The 8870-nt window shown below is 39.9% G+C and overlaps 1 long non-coding RNA gene across 3 annotated transcripts in view; it reads right to left on the bottom strand.

The window, feature by feature from the left end:
• The window catches only part of LOC118165111, a 7985-nt gene extending 1509 nt beyond the window's left edge, over window positions 1-6476 (bottom strand). Inside the window, exons 1-4 of one of the 3 annotated variants that reach the window (XR_004749871.1) lie at window positions 6283-6476; window positions 5412-5626; window positions 5226-5290; window positions 3101-4133 (exon numbers count right to left, since the gene is read on the bottom strand). This is a non-coding gene — a long non-coding RNA (uncharacterized LOC118165111). Of the gene's footprint in view, window positions 1-3100; window positions 4134-4280; window positions 4473-5225; window positions 5291-5411; window positions 5627-6282 lie in introns of those variants that run through there. The other 2 variants (XR_004749870.1, XR_004749872.1) reach the window with 2 other exon arrangements.
• Between the last annotated feature and the right edge of the window lie 2394 nt (window positions 6477-8870).

Genomic DNA, 8870 nt, shown 5'->3' with positions numbered 1-8870 from the left:
AAAGAAAGAAAGAAAGAAAGAAAGAAAGAAAGAAAGAAAGAAAGAAAAAAGAAATGAAAAAGATAATTCCATTCATGTTCGAGTTATTTAGTCTGACAGCTTTCATCTGAATATTTTTTTTGTAAGGGCTTGTAGGCTGAGTTTTGTCGTTGTTCTTGCCATGGCTAATTTAGTTCTCTGCATGTGTTTTAAGCATTTTGCTAAGGCACCACATTGTTTGTAGTGACATTGATGGTGACAGAACATCAGCCCCTCCCTAAGGTCCTACACTGGCTGAGGGGAATGCTCCCAGATTCACAGTCTCCTTGTCAGGCCAAAAGGTACATTATAGCCCATCTATTTCGGAGATACATGCCAGCAGGATTGAAATCTGCAAGTTTGTCTGCTCAATATGAGCAGCAAAGAGAGGCTGATCCCCTGCCAAGCAGGAAAGTTGAAGCGACAAGAACATTAGCCCGCTAAGGCACAGTGCTAGACTTGATTGCAGACTTAGCAAGGATAAAACACATTTTATTCACTGCAAAGCGATAGCTTCAAACAGATATTCAAAATATATGGCTGAAATAATTTCTTCTACTCACACTCTAAAAATATGTCATTGCCTCAGTGCTGGTGGAGCATGCTACGTTACATACTTACCCTTTTCATGGATTTGACATTAATGCAACTTTAAGCATGGGACTGACAGCTCATTTATTTATTTATTTGAGACAATTCCATGCATTGAACAGGAAAGCATTAGCATCAGCTGGCCTTAGGGCTAGTCTGTTTACTCTTCCTAAAAATATGTTCAGTTTCTTAAGAGAGAGACTGGTTTTGTTGTTCAGTGTGAGCTATGGATTTCCTTTGTTATGGGTTATGGTAGCAAATTTAAATAGAAGCACTTCTGAGCTGGAAAGGCAAATAAATGATAGCAATTGAAAGTTTTTCTGGTTTCAGGTTCTTCAGTGACCTCAGTCCAACTTGTCCGAGGCTCAGTAATTTTCCCACTTAATACAGTGGTTAAACCCCCTTAGATTTAATGGCACAGAACTCAAGCCTTAACCGAAACATTTAGCACTGTCCGTCTCCACCTTCTACAACAACTGGTGTTGTGATATTTTACAAAAAGAGTTTTCTTTTTGACTTGTGTTAGAGCATTGCTTTTTTTTTTTTTTTTCCCCCCCACAAGCATCGGCCTGTATAGTAAGTTAGATTCATGTTATTGGAGCTGTGGAAAAAGTAAGGACGTCTCATCCATGCTATTTGGTTTTCCTCCCTTAGGAGGGCAGATCTTTCTGTTTTAAGCTATTTTCCAAGTAGCTGGGATTCATTAACCTCTGCAGCTGCCTTTTTTGCTGGTGCCTCATTGTACAGGATCCTGAGAGATTACTGTAGACCTGATATCCAACTTTTTGACAGCTGTGACTAGCAGAGATGAATACCACTTTAGGTAGCAGTCTCTGTTTGGTTGTTGTTAGCTGGGGACACTTACAAGCCATTCTAGCACACAGTTCTTTCTCACCCTCTTTTTTTTTTTTTGTCCCAGACCCTAATCACAACAAACTCACTTAAGAGAAACTCAGCCCCCAGAACTCCAGTCATGTCCTTACCCTTCGAAAACCGCATCTCTGACTCTTCATTAAAATAAATATATAAATAAAAATGTTGTCAGAGTTAATTCTGTGTGTGGCATGTGCTCTCTAAAGTTCTGTATTGCATTTTCATAGTTAGCCATTGCTGCATGCACTAATTGAAAACTATTACAAATATCAAGTGCTTTAAAACAAGCAAGTGTCAAAAAGAAAGCTATCTTCTACATATCCCCCTTGCTCCAGGCAACCATTATGTGCAGTAACAAAAATCTTTTAAACCTTGTCTAGCTGTCTTTCACATCTCCCTGACGTAGCTTTAGCTTTTCCATGCTTTTACTCAGGGTATTTTTTCATGTTACTCCTGTTAACATATCTCTTTGAGAATTCGCTCAGGGCCGAGGCATTGGAGAGAGGTCTGTTGCTGTCAGTGCCCGAGTCCTAACCAACTGGCACTGGGTTATAAGAGTTGTGTGAGCTTCTGCAGCACAGCACAGCCACCAACAGCCACTGGCAGACAAGAACTCCATGATCTCTGGCTTGTTATGCTAGGTATGCTAGGGAATGATGCAGGTATTTCTTTTAAGTATTATAAAATTTCTTGATGGTGATATGTTCCCTAAGCTGACACTGAGGCTTGTAGTTTCATTCTGGTATACTGCATGCTTCATAAATATTTTGGTCTGGATGTCAGCAGGTAACAAGAAGACTAGATGGATGTTGACATCAAACTTTCTGAAATAGCACCCACCTCTCTGCTCAGAGCTGAGGTGCTCTGTCTCTCTGTGTTGCAGTCTGTGGTCCCATATCTATTTGGAATGGGGAATTTATTACAGGATGCTGTGGTTCCCTCTCTATATCTACCCAAAACAAAACTTTTTTTTTGTTTTTGTTTCAAAACAAAAATATGAGGCAACAGGTACTCAGATCTTGTCATGACATTGAGGGAGTGAGGCATCAGGCTACAACACAAGAATGTGGTGTCTGGATGAAACAATGTTTGGATGATCTGTCCTATGGTGTAGATACCATCATTGTTGTGAGTGAACACAGACTGTTAACAAATTAGTCCTGTAACTCTTTATAACACAAAACTGTTGAGCTTTTGACTCTTGTTCTGCGATGCAAATCCAGAATGATTCTGTTGACCTCACTTCTGGGGGTCATGGTCAGCTGCTGATTCTAAATACAACTGCAGTTGTTTGACAACTTAGGGATAAATCCCATGCTGGCAGAACAGATGGGTTTACACCAAATAGTGTAATTATTTCGGTTTTGCACTGCCAGTGGATGATGTAGAGCAAATCACTCTGCCCCTTTGCTTGTTATTCTAATCATGTTGCAGTACATTTGATGTATAAATCCAGTCCTCCATTTTTATCACAGCATGTATCATATATTTATATATACACACAAAGACTCTCACACACAAGTATATAATAGTATAAACACCTCTGGATCCCTTGTGACCTGAAATAAAGATTTACAAATTGGATAGAAGATAAATACAATTTTTTCTTTTTTTTTTTTTTTTTTCTAGAACAAGTTACATGTCCTGTATGTGAATCTGTGAATGGGTCTAAAGTGAAGCATTATTTGCAGCACAGAAAGGAAATGGTTTTGATATATATGAATCACTACTGTCAAATTTGTACAAGTAAAATACAGTACAGTGGATGTATATACGCAGCAGCCTCCTTCATGTTTAAAACATTCTGGAGAGCTTAACAAGTGATAACCTAAGATAAAGCTACACTTGGGTCAAAGAATGAATTAAACAAGTGTTGCCTTTAGTCTTGACATGAAAGCATTTACAGAGCCAATGTTCTAAATCTCTGCTGGCAGTATATTCAGAGGTGGCAAACGAAAGAGCATTTAAGATGCACAGGCTCTTTCAGCTATGGATTTATAATGATATTCCTGTAGAGCATTTGTAGAACACAAAACCTGACTTGGGCAGTAAGGATGTAATACTTCAGCTGGATATGTACGACCTTGAGATTAGATGAGCACCTGGAAAACCTTCAAGAGTTAATGAAAGCCCTAAAACAGATCACCTTCTGGGGGACCAGTAGCAATAGCAGCTGACTTTGTGACCCTCCCCCCCCCCCCCCATTTTTTTTAAATTCATACAACTCCAAGTTTTTTTTTGCTTACAAGCAAGCATACTTCCTGATTATACAAGTGCCAGACTGAAAGCTCCTAAATGGGTTTCACTGGCACAACAGCTACAACCACAGTTAATCCAAGAAACTGCTGCTGTTATCTCCTGAGTGAATCAACAGGAAGCAGGGAAGCGACCTCTGTGCCTGGTCACTGACTTTGGCTGAGCAGTTTGCTGTGCTGCTTTCAAGAAATGGGTGTCTGTCTGTCAGCCAAGATTCAGTCTTGGTAAGAGCTAGGTGGACACTTCTTCCTATAGAGCATCAGAACACTATCATATGTTTATGACTTGCAGTTGTTCCTCAACTGGCCCCAACTCAATCCAGTTCTTTGGTGTAGATTATACTCTGCCATTCTCTTGGTCTCTCAGGTTGTATTGGAGGGATCCATTTGTTCCTCCTTGAACCCAAAAATGTACTTTCAGGTAATTTTCATTCACTTTTGTAAACCTCAGGCACATTAAAAACAAACAAGCAAAAACAACAAAACAAACAAACAAACAAAAAATATCTCCAGGAAAACAGAGAGGCTAATACCAAACATAAAGCTCTGAAGGCATTAAGAGGTAGGCAAGACTTGGGTCCTAGACAGAAGCCTTCCTCATTATAGTTTTGTCATGTAACCTGTAGTAGACAGAGCCATACACTAAATTGTCCTCGATCCAAATTCTGTTTTGTCATATGTCCCTCTGTTTTGAAACGATGTGTTTCAGGAGACTTCTAATAAAAGTGAAAGTGCCTGAAATTGGAAGAAAATGGATTTAAGTGCTTTTAAGTGATAAAGTCCAAAATTGCTATAAAAATCTCCCTTCCTGACTACACTCCGTCAGTGTCTTGCATTTTGTTTTCCTTTCCTTAAGCTCTAGAGATACACAAAGTTCTGTTTCTCTGACTACGTAAAAGCACCTTTAGTTTGAGCATAGAATCACATAATCATAGAGTTATTTAGGTTGGGAAAGACCTTCAAGATCATCAAATCAAACCATCAACTTGATCTACAGAATCCCATCACTAAAACATATTCTTTAGTACCACATGTACACATCTCTTAAATACCACCAGGGACAGGGATTCTACCACCTCCCTGGACAGCCCGTTCCAAAGCTTTACCACTGTCTTCATGAGCACCTCCATCCTAATCAATCTAAAACCTACACAGATGAATATTTGTCTTAGAGTACACCCCAGACAGAGGTACAGGTTAAAACACTACCCAACAGAGACAGGCAACTGTATTTTGTATGAGAGCCAGCCCTTTAGAAAGCGGCAGGTATGGGAGCTATGCCCTCTATAGCCTGCCAGAGTTCAGACTGACATGTCTGTACTATGGAAGGGGGCCATAACTTTCTCAAGACAAGCTACATTAAGCAGAGGCTCTCTCAGCTGGGCTTACTGCATCTATACAAAAAAAAAAAAAAAAAAAAAAAAAGAGTATCAAAAGTACTGGATGGGAGATAAATGGGAGGAGAGATCAGGTAGTCAGGGGACTCACCTGCACTCCTGTAGATGCTGGGGATTCAGGCCCTCACATGCCTAGGATGACAACAGACCTGCTGCCTCTGAACAAAAAATTGGATTTCACAAATCCAGCCCTTTGTGTAGCCTCCCCTTTGCATCCCCAGATCTAGTCAGAGTGCTGTTTCATTTTATATTTGTAAATGGCTTTTAGAATGTTTACCTGAGCAGCAGATGATTGCCAAGTGATGAGCAGCTGCTTGTGACATCTCGTTAGCACTGCACACCTAACACCAAGGAGCTCACCTCTTGACGGTGTCAGAGCACACCCCTGCTTGGTCATGTTACTGAAAGCCTGTGTATGCAAAAACTACTTGAAGGCTGCTGCTAATATGTATTTGAGGTTAATTCCAGAAGTCAGGAAAGCTGATGTTTTGTCTGAAAACAAACAGAATATATGTTTGTACTGGAAGTTGTAAACAAGGAGGCATGCTGGGTAGGTAGCCTCAAGCTAGCAGAATTTTTTAAAAATCCTGAGACTTGTCTTTACATTATTTATAGGCTGGAGAAGATTCATTGTTTGTGAAACAACAGGCAACCCTTGTGCTACATCTATTGACACAGTGAAACCTTCTTGGATTGAAATTTGCTTTGATATCCTGTAGAGATTTTCTCCTAAAGTCTGAGTTTCTTAAATACACTGCACTCACAGGGTGTGCGCTCACCCATTCTCTTGTATATGTGCTCTCTCTCCGTGCTTCATGCATTGCACACAACACTTCACAGTGAACCAAATCCCATGTGGTGGAAGAGAATTATCAAGGGTGTGTGGTATCTTTAAAGAACAAATTAGTAAAACATTGATTCTTATTAACATGAATAAAAGCCGATTTCATAAAGGAGTTAGCAAAGAGTGAAATAACTTATTTATACAAGTTTATGTGTTCTATGCAGATCTCAGCATGAGCTAAAGATGCTACTTTTATAATATAAGCAGAAAGCAGTGAACAAAGCAATAAAGAGCACCAAAAGACTAATTCCTCCCCCAGGAAAACAAGACAAAACAGTGTCCTAAGAAGATACGCTGTACTCACTGTCATCCATTATCCTCCACAGCAATGTGAGAGCAGACAACAAGGCTCAGTGAGACAAAGTCCATTCCATGTAATTCCTCTGAAGTCAAAGATATTACACCAGAAATTAACACAGCCCTTATCAGACTCAAAAATGTTTTTGCATTGTATTTACTGTTATTTATTGGACTGGAGTAGCCCCTAGAGGCTCTCAGAAGGACTGCTGTCCTGTTGTGCACTGAGAACTGACAGGAAAGGACAACGATGAGACAATTAGGCACTCACTTTGATTTCCCTGGGGTTTAACACCAGCTCAGAAGTCTCCTTCCTTACTTTTCTTCCAGCTATCAGCTTCATATCAGCTATCCTTCTTGAAAAGAGGATAGTCTTTTCATATGTATCTATGAGTGAGATCCTCTGACGGAAAGACCCCCAAAGTTGGTAGAATTACTACTACACACAGGTTGCTATTGGTTGCAACACCAACAGCTCATCCTCACCTGCTGCAAGCAATGTCTCCGTTGCCCAAGAAAAACAACGTCCCTGCCATGTCATTGAAGGGATTGAAGGGCTTCACAGCAGAAGAGCTTCAAGTATGGGGAAAAAAAAAAAAAAAAAAAAAAAAAATCAAAGTTAGCAGTACATTCAGCTGTCAGAAAAGCACTAGGATAGTCAAACAGGAACCTCAGTCTTTTCCCCCTGGGTTGGAAAGAGTGATGTTTTGTCATGCAGAGCAGTTAAGAACAGACTAATTAAAAGCTAAGAAAAAATAATAATAAAAGGAGACCCACAGGAGTACCCCCTCCAAAACAGATGTTTTAAATTGGTAAAGACTGCTTTTCTTTTATTTGGGGAACATCCTCCCCCCATATTTTTATTTTTTTCTGCAGCCTAAATTATAACATTATTAGAGAAAGTAGCTTCACTACTACGTGAGATTTATACTCTATGAAGGTATCACTACATATTGCAATGCTAGATGCTTCTGGTGAATCTAAATATAGCCCTTACCCCTGCCTATAAAATATACAGGAAGAGAGCTTCTGGTGCAGCTGGTACTGGCTATTATATCTGACTAACAGGCAGTTTAACTTGCTCACTGTTGAATCATAAATATACTTGTGCACAATTATAAGAGGTCTGAATATGGCTCTTCTTTCCATGGCATCATGAAGCGTTTTGTATAAGTAACATTTTCTTTTTGTAGTAGACTTATTTTAAGGATCCTAAATCATTCTGAAAACTTCATACAAACTCTGAAGGTCCTGCAAAATCAGTAAATGCACTTTAAATTAATCACAAATCAGTAATTGCAGGCACCATCATTTCTATCACTGAGATACCTGGAGGTAGATGTACTGTAGTGTGTTTGAAATCCTGTGGATGTTTGCATTACTGAGCATAGCTCCTCAATTGGTTGGGAAAAGATACACACAACAAAATTGCATGCATCAAACTGATAACAAAGGCTACTCTTGTTTTCAGAAGTTAATCTTCAAGACTAAAAGTGATCTGTAACAAGAAGTCTTTCTGACTAACCCAATTTGTATGAAACAATCAAGGGATCTTGGCAAGAATCTTATTTTTCTCCATAATCCAAAGACTGAGTCTTTTAACACGTGGTTCTGTCCTGATCCAAAGGGATTAGGGCTTCCCAGTCACCTGCAAACATCACTTCTGCAGAGATTTCCTCAGTAGTTTCTTCTATTGCATGTCTTTGCCTATCAATGCCTACTGAGGCTGGATGGAGCTCATGGCTGAAGATATTCTGTTACAGCAATTTAGCACAAACTCCTCTGCTGGCTGTGACATGAGGGCCTCAGAGGGAGATGTTGAAGGAATCTCTTTGTATCTGTTTTTCTCAGAAGCAAGCCAAGGCTGGTTTCTGCTCCTCAAAGATAAATAGTGAGAGGAAAGGATAAGACAAACTGGAATGAGAAGGAAAAAAATCATCCAAGCACATCCATGGGAAGGTCATAGATAATGACAAGAAAATGTGAAGAAAAGAAGGATGTGAAGAGCACAGTCTGACTAAGCAGCCTGAGTTAGTGTCTGAGTAGGCCCAGTATAAATACCTAAGAATAGACAGAATAGATATAGAGCAATCACAGCATTTTTTTTCCCTGTATCCTTCTTCTCCTTTCAGTTACAGAAACTTAAATTTCTTAATTTCTTAAATTTCAAATTAACTCACTGTCTTCCAACATGGCTCTTTAGAAGAGGTTGTGGTCTACCTTGAGCTGGTAAAGGATGCCAGGGATCACCTGTAGACTCCTTCCTGGACACCCACATAGAGTTGAGCACAAAATTTAGGCCAGAAATTTGCCACAGGCCAAAACAGTGAGGGGGAGGTCTCTTTTAGTAGAGCTGGTAGCTCTACTTTAGTAGCTCTTTAATAGAGCTGGTCTCTTTTCAGTTGTGCCCAGCAATAGGACGAGAGGCAATGGGCACAAACTGAAGCACAAGAAGTTCCAGCTAAATATGAGAGGGCACTTCTTTACTGTGAGGGTAACAGAGCACTGGAACAGGTTGCCCAGAGAGGCTGTGGAGTCTCCTTCTCTGGAGATATTCAAACCTCACCTGGATGCCATCCTGCACAACGTGCTCTG

This window comes from Oxyura jamaicensis, chromosome 3 (genome assembly GCF_011077185.1).
Source record: "Oxyura jamaicensis isolate SHBP4307 breed ruddy duck chromosome 3, BPBGC_Ojam_1.0, whole genome shotgun sequence".
In the NCBI taxonomy this organism is placed as follows: domain Eukaryota; kingdom Metazoa; phylum Chordata; class Aves; order Anseriformes; family Anatidae; genus Oxyura; species Oxyura jamaicensis.
The sequence above is the reverse complement of the archived record's forward strand: the minus strand, read 5'-3'. Positions and strand labels throughout refer to the sequence as shown.